The 17,342-nt window shown below is 39.2% G+C and overlaps 1 long non-coding RNA gene across 2 annotated transcripts in view; it reads left to right on the top strand.

Annotated features, from left to right (window-relative positions):
* The first annotated feature begins 2,288 nt into the window (after positions 1–2,288).
* The window catches only part of LOC140697312 (uncharacterized), a 69,063-nt gene continuing 54,009 nt past the window's right edge, over positions 2,289–17,342 (top strand). For both annotated transcript variants that reach the window (XR_012074229.1, XR_012074230.1), the window contains exons 1-2: positions 2,289–2,564; positions 2,957–3,008. This is a non-coding gene — a long non-coding RNA (uncharacterized lncRNA). The remainder of the gene's footprint in view (positions 2,565–2,956; positions 3,009–17,342) is intronic.

The following is a 17,342-nucleotide window of genomic DNA, read 5'->3' as shown; positions in this document are numbered from 1 at the left end:
CTTCTTTATATTGAGATAACTTGCCTCTATATACCATTTTGGTAAGAGTTTTTTTTTTCTTTTTTATTCTAAATGGGTGTTGTATTTTATCAAATGCTTTTTCTGCATCTATTGGGATGATCATGGGATTTTTGTCCTTTCTTCTGTTGATGTGGTGTATCACATTGATTGATTTGCGTATGTTGAACCATCCTTGTGTCCCTGGGATGGATCCAACTTGATCATAGTGAATGATCTTTTTTATGTGTTGTTGGAATCTGTTTGCTAATATTTTGTTGAGGATTTTTGCATCTATGTTCATCAATGATATTGGCCTGTAATTGTCTTTTTTGGTAGCGTCTTTGTCTGGTTTTGGTATCAGGGTGATGGTGGCTTCATAGAATGAGTTTGGGAGTCTCCCTTCCTCTTCAATCTTTTGGAAGATTTTAAGGAGGATCAGTATGAGTTCTTCTTTGTATGTTTGGTAGAATTCACCAGTGAAGCCATCTGCCTGGACTTTTGTTTACAGGGAGATTTTTTTATTGCTGACTCTATTTCGCTTCTAGTGATCAGTCTGTTCAAATTATCAATTTCTTCTTGATTCAGTTTTGGTAGATTGTATGTTTCTAGAAACTTGTCCATTTCTTCTAGGTTGTCCAATTTTTTGCCATGTAGTTCATAGTATTCTCTCTCTCTCTTTTTTTTTTTTTGTATTTCTGTGGTGTTGGTTGTAATTTCTCCATTTCCATTTCTTATTTTGTTTATTTGTGTCCTCTCTCTTTTCTTCTTGGTGAGCCGGGCAAGAGGTTTGTCAATTTTGTTTACCCTTTCAAAAAACTAGTTCTTGGTTTTTGTTGGTATAATGAAGGGCTGTTTCCTTAGTTCAGAGGAAAAAGCATCTGCAGCAAAAGTCAGGAAAAATTAAAGAACACTTAATAGAAATAGAAACATGAATACTGGGTTTTGAAGAATGGGTTTTTAAAACTATGATGAGTAGAGTCAGAGATGTCAATTATTCCAGTCAAGCAAGCCCACAAAGTCCAGGATGAATGCTGCATATGGTTTGTGGCCAGTTTTGGCTGACGCAGAGGCCAGATCTGAGAGCAAAGCTGAGTTGGAGTGAAGTTCACTTTGTGGCAGATTTTGAGTCTTGTAAACGTCGTGAGTCTCATACGGAACAGTTTCACTACCTCCCAGATTTCCTGTGCTTCACCTAGTCAACTTTCCACCCCTCCTCCAAGTGCCTGACAACCACTGACCCAATTGTCATCTCTATAGTTTTGCCTTTTCCCGAATGTCATCTGATTGGAATCATACATTATGTAGCTTTTTAAGACTTTTTTGGTATATAACTACAAATTTCCCCTTTTGCTGCATCCTGTAACTTTTGGCATTTTGTATTTTCATTTTTCTCGTGATGTCTTCTTTAACACATTGATTAATAATGTGTTGTTTAATTTCCACACACTTGTAAATTTGGCAGTTTCTTTCATTTTACTTGAAAAGAATGGTTATCGTACTGTTTTAGATTAGTGTTTTACGTATGTGTGCTAGTTCTAGTTGGTTTATTGTGTTGTCCAACCCTCTATTTCCTTCCTTGCCTTCCGTCTGGTCGTCCTATCCATTATTTAGACTGGGTATTAAGTATCCAAGTATTATTGTAGAACCATCTATTTTTTTCCCGTCATTTTTGTTACATTCCTCTCAGGAGATGTCTGCTGGTAATGAATTCCTTCAGCGTTTGTAAGGCTGAGAGTCTTCATTTCCCTTTCAGTTTTGAAGGCTAATTCACTGGATATAGGTCTCTTGGGATGAACCCTGGCCACCTCACAGGTGGTGAAGGAACAACCGGCTCCAAGGAAGTGCTGTGGAACCACACTGCATCCTTGGACCCGGGTGGGTTGACCTGGGGCCCTGGGATTTCCCGCCAAAGGCCCATGTGGAAGGCTCCGGATTTGCTGCCTGCGCATATCCAGTTCGCCTCCCCAGCAGATTCCCGGCAGGCCTGCCCGTGCGTAGGTTTTGGGCTAGAGGTGTTTCCCTGCACCTGGCCGGCCCCTGAAGGGAGGCGCCGTCGCGAGGGCAAGACAAGGCGCTGGCGAGGGCTGCGGTCTGCTTGATGAGTGGTATGGGCTGCAGTCTTTGCGAAAGAAGCCTGAGACCAGAGACCGCCAGCATCCCGAGCACCCAGGTGGCCCTCATCCCGCAAATTCCCCTGCCAGCCTCCGTAGAACACTGAGATCCCGCGAGATCAGGCTTCCTCCGGGAAGAGTGTTTGCGGCGGCTGCACCTCGGGCCTGAGCCTGCGGTTCTCTGGGGCCTCCGGTTGTGCTCGGCGAATCCCAGCCTGTCTTCTCGCGGCAGCTCCGACAGGACCCGCAGTTATCGTCCGCACGCACCCGAGGCCACGGAGCCACCCTTGGCTCTGGCTGTGCAGTTTGCTTTCCTGGGAAAGCCCACACGAGCCCGGACCAAGCCCGGTCCGCGGCCTGCAGGCAGCCCCCCGGTACAGAAAGTAATGCCTGCTGGTTCCTGAGAGAGGCCCACCGTCGGGTCGGGCAGCTGTTACCGTCGGTCCCCTGCAGGTGAGGTGGCCTCCACCCCGCCTCACCCCGCCTCACCCCGCCTCACCCCGCCTCATCCCGCCTCACCCCGCCACGTCCTCCCAGGCTCCTTCGAGATTTTCTCGTTGCCTTTGGTTTTCTGCAGTTTGAATATGATATATGAAGGTATAGGCTTTTTGCGTTTTGGTTTTTCGGGTCTAGTTTTGTTTGTTTTGTGATTACGCTGAGTTTTCTGAATCTGTGGTTTAGTGGTTGTCACAAATTTTGAAAAGTTCTTAGTTTTTATTTCTTAAAAAATTTTTTGGCTCTTTTTTCTCTTTATTGTTCAGCTGGTATTCCCGTTTTGCATAATTGGTGCCTTTTGTAATTGTTCTGTTCACTGTTATTTATTTTATTTCATTTTTGATTTTCAGTTTGGGAACTACGGACCCAGCTGTGACTAGTTGACGGTTGAGTTCATCCAAGGTAATTTTCATTTCTACTACAGTGCTTTTGGTTCTAGAATTTTCTTTTGATTGTTTCTTAGAGTTTCTGAATAAGAAACCTATCTTTTCTTGCATATTATGTGACTTTTTCATTGCAGACCTTAACATGTTGGTCAGGCTTATTTTTAATGACCTGATAATTCTAGTATCTGTGTTGCTTGTAAGTTTGGTCCTGATACTTGCTTTGCCTCTTCAAGCTGTTTTTTCTTGCCTTTTGGAGTGGCTTGTAATTTTTTGTTGAACTCTGGATACAGTGAATTGGGTAATGGAAGCTGAGGTGAATTGGCCTTAAGTTTGCAGCTTTGTGCTAATCTGGCTAGGAGCTGGGCTATGTTTAATGTTTGCTGTAGCTGTAGGTACCAGGTGTTTCAAATTCTTTTAGTGTGCTTGATTCTGTTTCCCTTCTTGACTTCGGGATTCTCTAAATTCTCAGAGAGTGCACGCAGCTCCTTTAGCTGTAACGCGTTCTTATTATACTGGAGCCTTGGTGTGGTTGTCAATTACGTGGGAGAAGGAGCATTCTAGCATCTTCCAATTAAGTCTGTTTCATTGGGCCTGTGTCTGTAGCCTGTGACCACACGTGTTTTTTGTATGGGTTCCCTCCTCATGCTCCTTAGGTAAGACTCTGAGAAGGCTAGATGGGGGCAGAAATCAAAGGGTGAGCTTCCCCCACAGTGCTGCGGCAAGTCTCTGGGGAAGTCTTTCCTCTTGGAGAGAAGACTGTTGTTATAGAAAATGCCTGGGCGTATTTCACAAGTGTGTGGGCATTGCAGAGACATGGAGGTTTCTGAAACAGACTGACAGAGTGCAAGCTGTATTTAGGATGATTAATTTGGCAGATATATAAAGCATGGAAACAGACTAAGAGAAAGAAAATCTTTTAAGAACTTGTCCTCTCCTCATTGTTTCATTCAATAATCCAGACTTTTACAGCACCGGGTAAAATTTACTTGAATGGCGTCATCTAAAATTTGGCCTTAAATTATGCACATCATTTCTTGTAGTCTCCAATATTCATTTTTATTGTAGCCAGTGGCCTCTGTACGTAACTTGCTTCCTTATACCTCATAGGTTCTTGCTGTTTGTCTGTATTAATAAGGTTGTCGCTGCCCTAGTACATCAACCCGAGCCCTACTCTTCAGTCAGGTTCCTCCAGCACCATGAAGATTTTCCAGGGTTGCACAGTGCTACCAGGCTGCCCCATCACCTCCATCACCTCTCTCAGGGCTCACTGTTTATAAAAGAGAAAAAAAAACCCGAAAAAGCAGCGAGTTATCATTTGTCAGGAAGTCAGACCCGAGAATACAGAGTTAGAAATGAGCAGAGTCCGATTCCCTTGATCTGCTGCTGGTTAGTTTTCTGACTTTGGGTTAATAACCAGTTGTTCTTGACCTTTATTTTCTTATCTCTAAAACATAGTAGAACAAACAGTCTGAGATTCCTGCTGTTCTGAATATGGGATTTTATTATAAAAGGAATTTTGAAGTCCATAGTTAACGTGTATTTGTATGAACAAAATCCATCTTTCTTTTAATGCCTCTTAAGTATTGCCATCTTCAACTGCTACAACAACACTACTTCCTTTAAATAATGTGAATTTTACAAAGTCTTTCATATGTATTTTCTCACTTGATACATATCAGGAACCCATAAAGATAAATATTATTATTACTATGCCATAGCTGAGGAAGCAGTTTAATCCTTTAATGAGGATGGTGACTTTTCACATAGGCATTTATATCTTATCTAAGGGTCTCTCCACCACCCCTCTTCTATCTCCTCCTCTTCCTCTCTCACTGACTCCCTCAGCCACTTAACGGATTCCAGAAGATGTACATGTTTTCTACCTGAGATTAACTAATTTCTCACTAATGGCAATTCTGCAACATAATGAAAGGGAGCAAGGTCATGCCCGTGTACTCAATTGAGAGTCTCCTTAAGACATTAATAATTCCTTTCTTGTATCAGGATTTTTTTAGGGGAATCGGGCAAAGGAATGTGAACCTGAGTCTTCCTGTTATGATATGTTGGGGCTCTGTGGTTTATTTTAAGATCAGTTGCTATTTAGTAATTCATGGTTCTAGTTTTATTTTGGAAATGACTTACAGTTTCCATTGGGCATGAACATTTAAGACAAGATTATTATTATTTGAGACCAAAGTTTAGCCTATAGAACTCAGCAAAACATTTTCCAAGACTGAAGTAGAATGTGGCTCTAGGACATATTACTACAGATGGTCTGAAAAGCATCTGCCACATACCTGTACACAAATACACAGTCACGCACACACATGTGAGGAAGAAGTCAAAGGAACCCTGTCAACAAGTGATACAATACATTTGGCAGAGGGTACACACACAAATACACACACACACACACACACACACCTACCTAGAAATGAAAGGCAATGTGCCCGCAAATTAATGTTTACCAAAATTGCTCCTTGAGATGAAATTTCAGAACAGTCATTAGTTCATTAGAGAGAAAGAGAAGGAGAGAGGAAGGGAGAGAAAGCAAAAGCAGCCTGAAGGTACTGGATACCTTGTTTGTCCAAGGTTAACTTGCAGTATCTTACATCTATAAAGCAATTTTTCTTTCAATGATATACCAGACTATCCATTTCCTGCTAAATGTGCATAACGAAATAGACACAGATGTTGGATAACTGAGTTGGAAATGGAAATGTTCTTCTTATTCCTGGGGTGTAAGAGCTCAGAATTTGCAGCATTTCTGCTTCTGCTTCTTTCTCCCCACCCCCTGCACGGGTTTGGGTTGTGCATGAAAAGGGAGATTCTGTGACTAATATCAATGAGACAAAGAAATGAAAGCTCTCTAATCCCTGGGCCAGGCGCCAGCCGTCCCACTGTACGAGGCCATTGGCCAGAAATCCCACTGTATGCTGGGCCCAAAGCCAACCAGGATTGGATACAATGAGTTTCACAGTCACCTTTTCAGAGCTGACAGCAAATGTCGGGGCACCAACAGCCTTTGATAAGAGCTCCAACTTTCTCTCTTAACATTTCTACCCAATAATAATAAAGCTTTTTTTTTTAATTTATAAAGCGGTACTCTCTTGAAGATTGCTTAGTGCTTTTAGAAACACAAACTCATTCATCTCAATGCTTATAGTGAGAAGGGGTGGGGCTGGTAGCCAAGACTGGGAAATCAATATTCTCTTCCTGTTGAGAGAGAGGGGGAAAGAAACAGACACATTACTTTATGCAACAGTTCATTCTGTTACTGAAATTTCTAGACAAAAGTCTCACATGAATATTCTTCCTAAAATTAAATGTGTTTGTCGTGAGCTAACTGAAACTTGCTGTGTAATTCTAATGAGTTGTTTACTTAGAATGTCTTCTCTTTTCTTAAGACTGGGGACTTTTGAAAGGCCAAACACATACACAAACCAGTTAATACTGGCACCCCTCCTTGAACTTTCTGGCTGTTTCAGGTTTAAATATTGATTTTTCTTTCACTCTCCTTGTCTCTTCACAATGGCAGCAGCTGTCAGGAAGTTGGGAACTTCATGCCAAGAAAGCACCCAAGAGAATATGAACACCATTAAAATATTTTTTACCTTTTCCTTTATTGTTGTTCTCTACAGCTCTTGAGTAGCTGGCTGAATATTGGGTAACCAAGACGGGCTGCTCCTCCACCAGGGGAACATTGGATCTGATTTCCATTAGAGACTCTGAATTATTTAGTGGGACTTGAGTACCCAATCAGCTGCTTTCTGAGTGGTTGCCTCTAGGCATCCACTCAATTCGTAACCACTCAATTCGCTGTGCCTTGAGGTCGTCTTCTCTTGAAACCAGAGCATGCACGATTTGAAACTTGTTCATTTTTATTTAGAATGGTTAGGAAAAACTTACTTTCCAAGAATTAGGTTGAATATAACAACATATCTAGTATGCAAAGTGGGGCCTCTCGTATATTGAAAATTAAAAGAATTGTGAAGACCTCGCTGAATCACAACCTGTCGTCATTTCCAAATCCTATCATAATGTATTCTGGCATATAGTTTTCAGATTTTGCATTCTTTCAAAGTGTAAATGGATAGTAATTGCTATAAGAAGTTAAATTTCTAGCACTCATACCTTGCTGACTAACTGATTTATATTTAATGGATTGACATTTTTTATCGACACTAGTAGAAATTTCAGTGCAAATCTAGACAAAAAAGATTGAAGGAAAGGAAGAAGCCAGTATACAGATACATGTATATGTTTCTTTCTCTATGTGTGAAAGAGTAATCAAAACTGAAACAATACAGTTGACCACTTATTACAGATTTGCCATTTTTTCATTATATAGCATGCTTAGAGATTATAGGGGATGAATTTGAAGAGATGAACATGGGCCAGATTTATTGATAATCTTGTCAGCATTCTTAAGGAAGTTCGATTTTATTTTATTGTTACAGGCATTCCTTGATATGTTTTAAGTCATAGAGTACCATATATCAGATTTCTTTTTTAAAGGTCTTACTCTGGCTGCATTGAGTAGGTAGAGTGAAAAGAATAAAGATGAAGCATGGACACTAGGTGAGGTAATCTAGGTGGGAAATCACAGGCTTGAAAAAGCATACGAGTAATGGTGATGGAGGGACAGATTAGAGAGAAAATAACTCAAGAAGCAGTGGATCATTGGCTATGAATGGTGAAAGGAAAAAATGATCAAAAACAACCCCTAGGATTCCACCTTTTTGTGGATGATGATGCCAGCCTTTGAGACAGGGAACAGGATCGGACAACTAGAAATGAGTCCAAGTGTAGAAATGTTGAGTTCTGAGATTAGGCGAGATTCAAGTACGGAGTGTGTTACTTAAGCAAAATTTAGAAGCATGTACCATGACACAAACTGACAATTTTAAATTCACCTTTTATGTGTTTTTAAAGAATGATCCAAAACTGTGGGCCACTTGATTTAATTAATCCATTTATAATACCTCTCTAAATCAATTTGTGCAAGAAGCTCTCAACCCTGTAATAAAAATCTTTCCAAGCTAGAGTTTGCCCTTTTAAAAGTAGTGTTTAATTTATCTTTTTGATGCTTCCGTGTCCAAAGTAAAAAGTAGAAACTAATCTAATGACTGATTCTTTAATTTCTTCCCGACTTGAAGGTATTTTTGTGGTTCTCCGTATCAAAGTGACTAGAGCAAAGGGAAATCGTGCCTTTTGAATAAAACACTGGTTATCTGCTACTTAAGTGATAAAGTTAGTAGCTTAGCTAAGTCTTGTTTCCCACCCCATGCCCCCAGGCCCTTCTCTTATCCATTTAGACAATTATTCTAATGAATATTTGGTAAACTTACAAACAGATTTTTGCTATTGCCCAAAACCTACAATTTCAATGTCTTAAATTCTGCTTGTGTTTTGTTTTGTACATGTTTGGGAGTCTTCTTTCTTGTTTTGCCATTATTTTCTTTTGGCTTTCTGTGTGTATGCATGAAAGCATCAGTGCCACCTTAAACTTCTGCTCTATTCCCCTCCCCCAGCTAGGTCAAAGTTCTCTGGCATTGATTTTACATGTCTTGGGCCAGGTACTTCTCTCCAGTTAATGTGACATTCCCGTGCTGTTCCCTTCCCCTACCTTCCCTTACAGTACACTGATTTTGGCCTCCCCCTAGTTAGGTGACTGAGGTAGAGGTTGGTGAGAAGAGTACAATGGTTGGTTTGTGTAAAGTATCTAAAGGATTGGAATAACTACTGAGAAAAAACTTTGGCACCAATGGGAATTTTGTTAAAAAGGGAAAATGAGTTTATTTTAGAAGTAAATACGGAATAAAGTTTTCCTGAAAAGCCAGAAAAGTCAAAGTTGATATTAAGAGATGATAAAATTGAACATTTTTTATAAATTAATTCAGGAGTATATAGTAATAACAGGCTATAATCATCTTCATTTTCCAGGTACTGGGGTAAGCAAATTTACAAATATCACATGTAATTCTCACAACAACTCTATGATGTAAGTAACTCATTATTTTATTTTTTGAATGAGATCACACAGCTCGAGGGGGCCAAGTAGAGGTTTGAGCCAGGCCTGACCCAGAATATACTGTTGTGTTTTTCAGTCATCATCTTGCCCACATTGTTCATTACATTTTTTGCTACATCGTATAACATTTTGACCTGTGGGATAAATTAACAATTACTTACCTTTCAAAATTGCAGAGAAGAATCATGATGGAATTCAGATACATAGATAGATTACTATCCTAAAGTGTGGCCTCCATTTCTGGGGGCAATTAGGAATGCTTTCAGCTTCAAGTAACAGAAACCCAGACATACAGTATCTTGCGTACCAAGACTTCTGAAAATAGGTGGTTGCTGACGTTGATTCCATGTCTCAGAGGTTTCAGTTCAGTTTGGTGTCTCCACCACACTGTTGTCCTGCACTTATGTCTACAAAATGTGTATGTCTCAAGGGTGGTGCTAGACAGGGAGTTTCTCCTCAACTGTCTTTTATGGAAAAAGAATAAATCCTTCCAAAAGTGCCCAGAAGACCCCTTACATGTTATTAGCTGTTACGCAGTCATAAGTGATTGACATGGAGGGAAGAGTGAGTAAGGTGAAGATACGATTTTTTTTTTCAGCCTCTATATGAGAGTCAGGCAGAGGAGATAAATGGAGGCTGCAGAAGACTATGGGGTAGCCAGCAAACCCATCTGCTACAATTATTACGTGACACACACAAGATTTTCCTCCCTTCAGTGTGATGAACAATTTGTGATTACATGATCTCTTGCCAAAAGACCAAACATAGTTACTTAGTTACTTATACCCACCTGGATTTGGGTTTTGGATTTTTTGTTTTTTTGTTTTTTTTTTTTTTTTTTTTTTGCTTAATTTCATCTTCTTCATCTATAGTGAGTCCTAGCAATATTTAAAAATTTCCCTTATCTACTTTGTGAATAAAGAGCTGTTGCAATGGAAAAATAGGTTTTTTACAGTTTGTTTCCTTCAGATCACTTCTGCCTGTGCCAACATTCTTAAAACAGTTCTATTCTTTTCCTTGTAAGTTTCTATTTGAATTTCTTCCTTTAGAGTTTTTGGTTGCTCTCACCTTGTAGACTCAGGATTTCTTAGCAAGATCTATTGATAACTAATTTGTGTTCAGTGAAATTGACTGTATTTTAGATATTAGCATTTTTGTTTCTCTGGCTCAAGGAGAAGTTAAAATTAATAGTTGAGAAATACACTGCTTCACTTTTTCTATCATAATGTTTAGAACAAGAAAATGTGAAAAACATAAGATATATTTTCAATAAGTCATACTAATGACTAATTTAGCCAAATATTTATCTCTAACAGTGGCACGTTATTAAAGGGGAGATGCATGCTAACGAAGATTAACTCTTCCCTGTCACTCAATCATGTATCTCTTGGTGATGAATATTCTAAACCTCGGTTGTTCCAATTCATATTCCTTTTCCACTTCAAGATGAGGGAGATTTGAGGGAACCGTGTGTAATGCTACCCTGTGGGCTGTGTCATTCTAAAAGCCAGTAATAGGAAGCCCCCTTGTTCTTCTGTGTGAACCAAACTTCCAGTATCAGACTTACCAGTAATAAAGGCAATATCAGGGGCTCTCATTTGTTTTGTCATGTTTTATTTTTATTTATTTTTCTCAATTGGCTTAGAACTTAATCAGTAAGGTGATGTGTCATTTGCTGGGTCCTTTCGAACCCTATCAGTAAACAACTTAATGAGCATAATTCCTTCTCTTTCAATAGCTATTCAACTTTATGTAAGCCCTTCACCTCACCCTTTTCTTCTTAAAGACTTGATTATCAGCATATGTTATGCCCTCTGATGTGGTTATGTATGATATGATATATATGATACTATATCAGAAGTCATAGAAAGGATCTGGAGGCTTTTGATTAATTTTGGTAGAAAAACTGTGATAATAAAAACAAGTTAATTCACATTAACATAGCATTTACTATGTTCTGGGTTTAGTTAACAGTGATCCTCTTCCATGAAAGTGTTGAAAGTCACTGGAGTCAGCATGGTACAGATGCTGGAAGAATAACAAGACTTGAATTCTATTCCCAGCTTAGGTTTTCTGGATTCCATTTTTTTTTTAATTTTCAAAATGGAGAGTTTGAAAATAGAAATAAATGCTTTGTGAGGACTCTCCAACTCCATAATTCTATAGTGTAGTTCTAACATCACAAGTTCAATTATTGACAGGACAAAAAAAAGTAACATCGCCCCTTCCTGTGCCCACTAACATGAGGGAATGGATAACAAATGGTCAAACCCCAGTGGGTTGTCTCTTTTCAGATAGCTAGGTTCTGGTTCGGTTATCTGTTGCTGTGTTACAAATCCCACAAAGCCCAGTGACACTTACTTGCTCATGATTATGCATTTTGGACAGGGATAGTCAGGCTAGTTCTACCCTGCATCATGCTGGGGCTAGAACATCCGAGATGTCTTCTTCAGTCACATGTCTGATGAAAGACTCGGGGTGGCAGAAACAGATGGGCTGGCTGGACATCTCTCCCTATGTGTGTGCAATGTGACTAACTTGGGATTTGTCATAATGCTTCTGGGTCTCCAGAAGGAGCATAGCAAAGGGACAAACCCAATACGCTAGTGCCTATCAGACCACAACTTGATTCACATCAGCTAGTGTCCCATTAGCAAAAGAGACACACCCAAAGTTAATGTGGGAGGGGACTCTCCAGTATATTAATATAAGGAAGCATGGTTCATTGGGACCATAAAAGAACAATCGACCAGAGACACCAGTATGGCACTTCTGGTTCAAACAGTTTATGCCAGTGAGTGTACTAGGCCACCTTTGACTGAAGCTCCTACAAACTATGTTTTGTCCTTTGAAAATAAAAATTACAACAGAACTAGTCTCTGAGAAATTCATTTTTCTTGAGTGGACCTATTAAATGATTAGCTCATTATTCTGCTACAGACTACATGGATACTATTTAGCATTTGTTGCTCAGCCAACTTTTACTCCCCAGTTCTTTTTAGATAAATAGAATGGAAAATATGAGCTGGTTTGGGTTAGAGCTAGAAAATTCCATTCCTTCAGTGTCACCTTTCTCTAACCTAATAACCTAAATGGCTATTTCACACTTGGTGATTAAGTATGCACTTTTTACCAGAGGCTGCTGCTAACGGAGTGAGAATTCCACTCCTGGATTGCCTCTGTCAGAAGAATGAATGTGTCACTGGCAGACAGAGCAGCTGTAACCTCTTCCTGCAATAAGCCAACAGTTCACCGAGCTCACACTAACTGCTGCCATTGATTTTTCTATACAGATAATTGAAAACAGCTTATATGCTTATATTTCATACCCATCATTAGCGACAATGAAAAGACCTTAATTCGTGTGAATATATTATGGTCTTCATTGCAAACCTTAGGTTTGAGCTGAAGAAGCACTTCCTTTCTATGGAAGTACCAAAACAAAAAAACAAACAACCCCCCCCCAAAAAAACCAGAAAACCTAAATTCAGAGGAGCCAGACCAAATGTAATTTAAAACTGAGATGAAAAGTTATGGTAAAGGAAATTTTAAAGAGAGACTTCAAGCAATGGGACTAAACATAGAAACTGAAATTGAGCCCATGGGATATCTGGAGTACAAATAGAATATCACTACAACATAAATATTGTCAGAGTTTTAACATTATGAAAGAATCTTCAAAAGTTTGGTTCTATAGCATCTGAGTTTGGAAATTTGGTAATTCTCTGAAGAATGAAGATAGTTTTAAAACAGGGAAATTTGAAATAAGAAAATGAACTCAGAGACTTTTAAAACTAAATTGTTAATATTTATTGTGTGTGCATGCCTTTCTGAAGGGACAACACAGTGGTTTCTTCTAAAATCATCAATCAGTTTCTTCTTAAATCAGCCAGCCAGCTGACCTACCAGGAAATCAGACCTTAGGTCAAGCTGATGGAATTTTTTTCCAATTTTCATTTCAAACTTTTGGGTGTATTTATTGCATATTTTCTCTCAGTCTAAGTTTTCAGAATTGTACCTTATTTGTCACTGTCAAAATATGTATATCTAATTTTTTAAGTCATTTTTATAAGCTACAGGGACTAAAAAGAATGGAGGCAAATTTAAGGTTAGGACTTCAGTGTCAGACCAAATGAATATAATGAACTAAGTCATCCAAGGTGAGACCATACAGGCTTCTCTCCCTTTGCTTTTCCCTGTCCCACAGTGCAGAGAACAGTGTTAGAAATATGATACTATGCATTTCATCAATGTATCATCCCCAGCATATTTTCATAGGTATAATTAATTGAGCACTTACTATGTGCTAGGCATTGTTCTGAATATTTTTCCAACCAATGTCTCACTTAACAGCCACATCTTCATTTGGTTGTTGGTGGTGGTTTCTGTAGTTCTCATAAGGAACAGGTTCAGAAAGAGAAAGAGAGCTACAAGAAAAAGTTTCCCCAGTTTGTAATCAGCAACATAGATACCAAACCCAGGGCTGTCCATGCTGATTCAGAAAATGCCAAGCAGAAAAGAAATCCATGACCTAATTAGATTGAGCAGTGAAGGAGAAACATCCTTCCTGATTACATGGCCATACCCTCCATGTAGTTGTAACACATGGTTATTACGCATCTGTGCTCTGTGTAAGTTCTGGCCTTTTCCATCTGTATGAAACTCAGCTAATTATCTCTGCCTTTGAAGTGATAGTATAGAGTGAAGGAATTAGCAACCTGTGGCTCGCTGTATCGATCTCTGAAAATAAACACACGCAAAATTTCAAGGGTTGAATCCTGCAGAAGGCGAGGGGTTAAAGCCATAGATGTCTAATTAAAAAGATATTTGGATTTTTTAAAAAATGCCAATCAGTGTGAATACTATGCTCAAATGGTATACTTTGGGAGTGGCTTTAGTGGTTTCCAAAGTGAAGGCTTTGAATGGAGATCATTTTGAAGCTTTTCCCATCTTTATAATGAGTCTTCTATTTAAAAAATTCTCCTTCAGAGAATTCCACCACTTGAGAGAAGAAAGAGGCCCAGAGACCATCAGTTGTACAGTCTTGTTTCACACATGAGGAAACTTGGGCCCAAGGAAAGCAAGAAACATACTCAGCTCCTCTGGAACACAACTGGGGCTGAAATCCAGTGCATTCTCTTCTACCACAAGTATCTCCGTTTCGTCCTAATAGTGCCTTCAGCTGGAATCTAAAGCATTTAAACATTGCATTGTAATGAAAGTTACAGATGAGGAGTCCCTGAACTTTGGTGAAATCTCCCTGTCACTAGTTAGCTATGTGACCTTGGGCAGTGTTTTTCTCTCTTTGAACCCCAGTTTTCTCCTCTGCACAATACAGTTGTTCAGCATGATGTCTAGAGTCATTTTACTACCATAGCATGTAACTGTGACTTTAATCTGGGGATGAACTTCTCCTTTTCACAAAGCACACAGCCTTCTTTTTCCTCATCAAGATTCTCTGCATGTCTAATGAAAAATGACGTTGGAGCCAGAATTCCAAAGACAGACAGACTCTAAGTAAAAGATAAAACAGACATTTTTCAGATGTGCAAGAACTCAGAATTTATTTCCCTAGTCCCTAGTTTTAATAAGCAATTTATGGCTGTACTTCAGCAAATCAGGAAACTAAGACATATGTGGGAGTCAGGAGTGAGAAGACAAATGAACAAGTCCAGAAGAGGGTCCTAAGGCAATAATTGGTCAGCATTCTTAGGAAACAGTTCATCAAAATTAGAACTGGAAGCCAGTGGACTCTGAGAAGGATGCCTTCAGGAGGAGGAATGGAATGGACTCCAAGAATGATTAGGGAGCTGGATAATATTAGTGATAGATCTTTTAAAATTACATGTGTGTATATTTTAATCTTCTAGTAGGAACAGAGGGAAAAAAACACACACAATAAGAAATTCATAAAAACTAAGTCCAAATATGAAGCAGAGCAATAAAAGAAAAAGTTAGAAAAGAGAAGTTATTTGATCCAGATGACAGGAACACTGTCTTTCACTGGCATTAAGTCATGGCCTTGAATGGCTTTAGAAAGCAGTGTGACTGTAGCACACTGTTACCCTCTGCGGTACACACTGACATGTCATGCTGATGAAACTCCACATTCCTGCTTTCAACTCGTAGAATAAAATTTGACAACACACAGAATTTTTATTATTGGTACCAAATAGGATGTAAAAGTTTACATCTGTGACAAGGAATACAGTTAACAGAAGCTGAGACGTGGCAAAAGGGAGAAATACGGGGATGTGCTAAGAGTCACACAAAACCATCACAGTGGTTGCCTCTGGAGAGAGGGAAGGACTGGGACTGAAGCGGGAAAACGTAGGAGACTGTAATGTTTTGTTAAGAAATAAAAGCTGAGTAGACAGTAAGAGTTCAGCATGACTAGTGGCAACAGGTTGTTATTTCCAGCCTTGTGTAGGCTGGTCTCTGTTCTTCCTCCTCATTCTTGATGGTCTCTCTCCAGTCTTCAGTGGTTTCCTCACATGCACACACTGCGAGGTATTTTACTGAATACTTAAGTGAGGTGGGGGTCTCTGCAAATATCTGGGTTCTTTGAAGGTCTCTCCTCTCTGATACTCCATCCCGTAAGCTCTCCCAGTCTCTCACCCAACTCCCCAACCTAGGAACTCTGCCAGGCTTTGCCTCAGTTTCCCCTCTCTGAGCTACTGCTGGGAAATTCTGAAGTCTGTAAAATGGAGCAGTCAGTTTACTATATTAGATTCTCATCTCTCAGGGATTACTATCTTTTTTGCCTGAGGTCTACTGTCTTAACAATTATTCTTTTATATGTAGATTGTTTAAATTCATTTGGGAGAGAAAGTCTGGCCCATGTTAGTCCATCCTGAAACAAATTTGTTTCTGGTAATTTCTGCGTCATCAGGGGTCCCTTTCAGTTTCTGCCCTCCCGAGTAGCCTACTCGTTGCTTCCTGATTTTGAAAATCTAATTTAACCCCCTTAAGGAAATATTCAGACCAACCTCATGTAGCAGCCAGTAAAAGAAGAAAAGAAAACTAATTCTATTTCTTAATTTTTATTCTGTACATTTCCACACAATTCACAATACAGAAAAAGTGTCCAAAAAGTAACTGTAACTAGTCAATTTCTTTTTCAGAGATTAGTTCAGTCTTCCAAATTAATTCCATTGAAAATCTCTGTAGAGCAACACAGTGATCAAGATATTTTGTATAAACAGGAAATGCAAGAAAATTAGGGAAAAATACTTTGACTTTGTTACAAAAAACTCTATTCTTCCCTTCCCCATCCCACCCTTCCCACCCACCTCCCTCCCTCCATTTCATGTTATCTGGATCCCACTTTACCTGGAATGAAAACTTCATCATCCTACTGCCACAGATGCTACTTTTTTTTGGATTCCACCTGCCACTTGGCAGCTTTGCAAAAGCATGGCTCTGGGATGTGATAGGGCAGAAGCAGAAATCATGAAAGAGCCCTTTATGTGACTGCAACTCTTCCTACAGATGTAGCCTTTAAGAGTGGACTACCCACAGCCAAGGGCACTCTGGATGCTCAGAAACTTTTTCCCCACTCAGAAGTCAAATTAAATGAAATATATACATTCTTATGGAACTGAGATTGTCTTCTATTAATTCTTTACAGGAATGGTTTTCCTCACTTTCAGTTAGCTTATGGTCCATATATTATTCAGTATGGACTTCATCATTAGTTATTCAAAAAATGCAGCCTAGCTAACCTTTAAATTAGCCTAATTTAGAACCTAACTTTTCAAAGATATGTTTTGCAAAATATTCCATTGTGCTAGAATATTTTGTCTATAAAATTTGCAAATCTCATCCCCAGGATAGCAAGAACCCCACCCTTCCCAGCTCAGGATCAGCATGTTAGCAAGCATCAGTTTAGGTTCTAGATGCATTAGAAATTAGACATGGGATTAAAGCCTCAGTTCAACCAATGGGGGAGGGGGACAGTGAATGAAAAATTTTGCTGTTAATAAAACCCAAAATGCCAGGAACCATTTGGATTCATTATATAAGGTGCAGTAAATATCAGAGCTAGAAGCTATCTTAAAAGTTGATAAATCTCACTAACATATCTGAGAGAATTACCCTTAAATTTAAGACAAAATATAGGGTAAACCAGTTTAGGGCTGCCATCTGTTTATTTTTACAAGACAATTTTTGAACATCTATCTCTAATTTTTAAAGGAAAGATTACATGTAGACCCCAAAATAAGAAAGTCATAGTCTCAGAATTTATAAGGATTGTGAAAAACTCCCTAAATTGTCCTTATTTTTCTCAGATTTTATCATAGACCAGCATAAATC

Source organism: Vicugna pacos, chromosome 7 (assembly GCF_048564905.1).
Source record: "Vicugna pacos chromosome 7, VicPac4, whole genome shotgun sequence".
NCBI classification, from domain to species: domain Eukaryota; kingdom Metazoa; phylum Chordata; class Mammalia; order Artiodactyla; family Camelidae; genus Vicugna; species Vicugna pacos.
The sequence above is the reverse complement of the archived record's forward strand: the minus strand, read 5'-3'. Positions and strand labels throughout refer to the sequence as shown.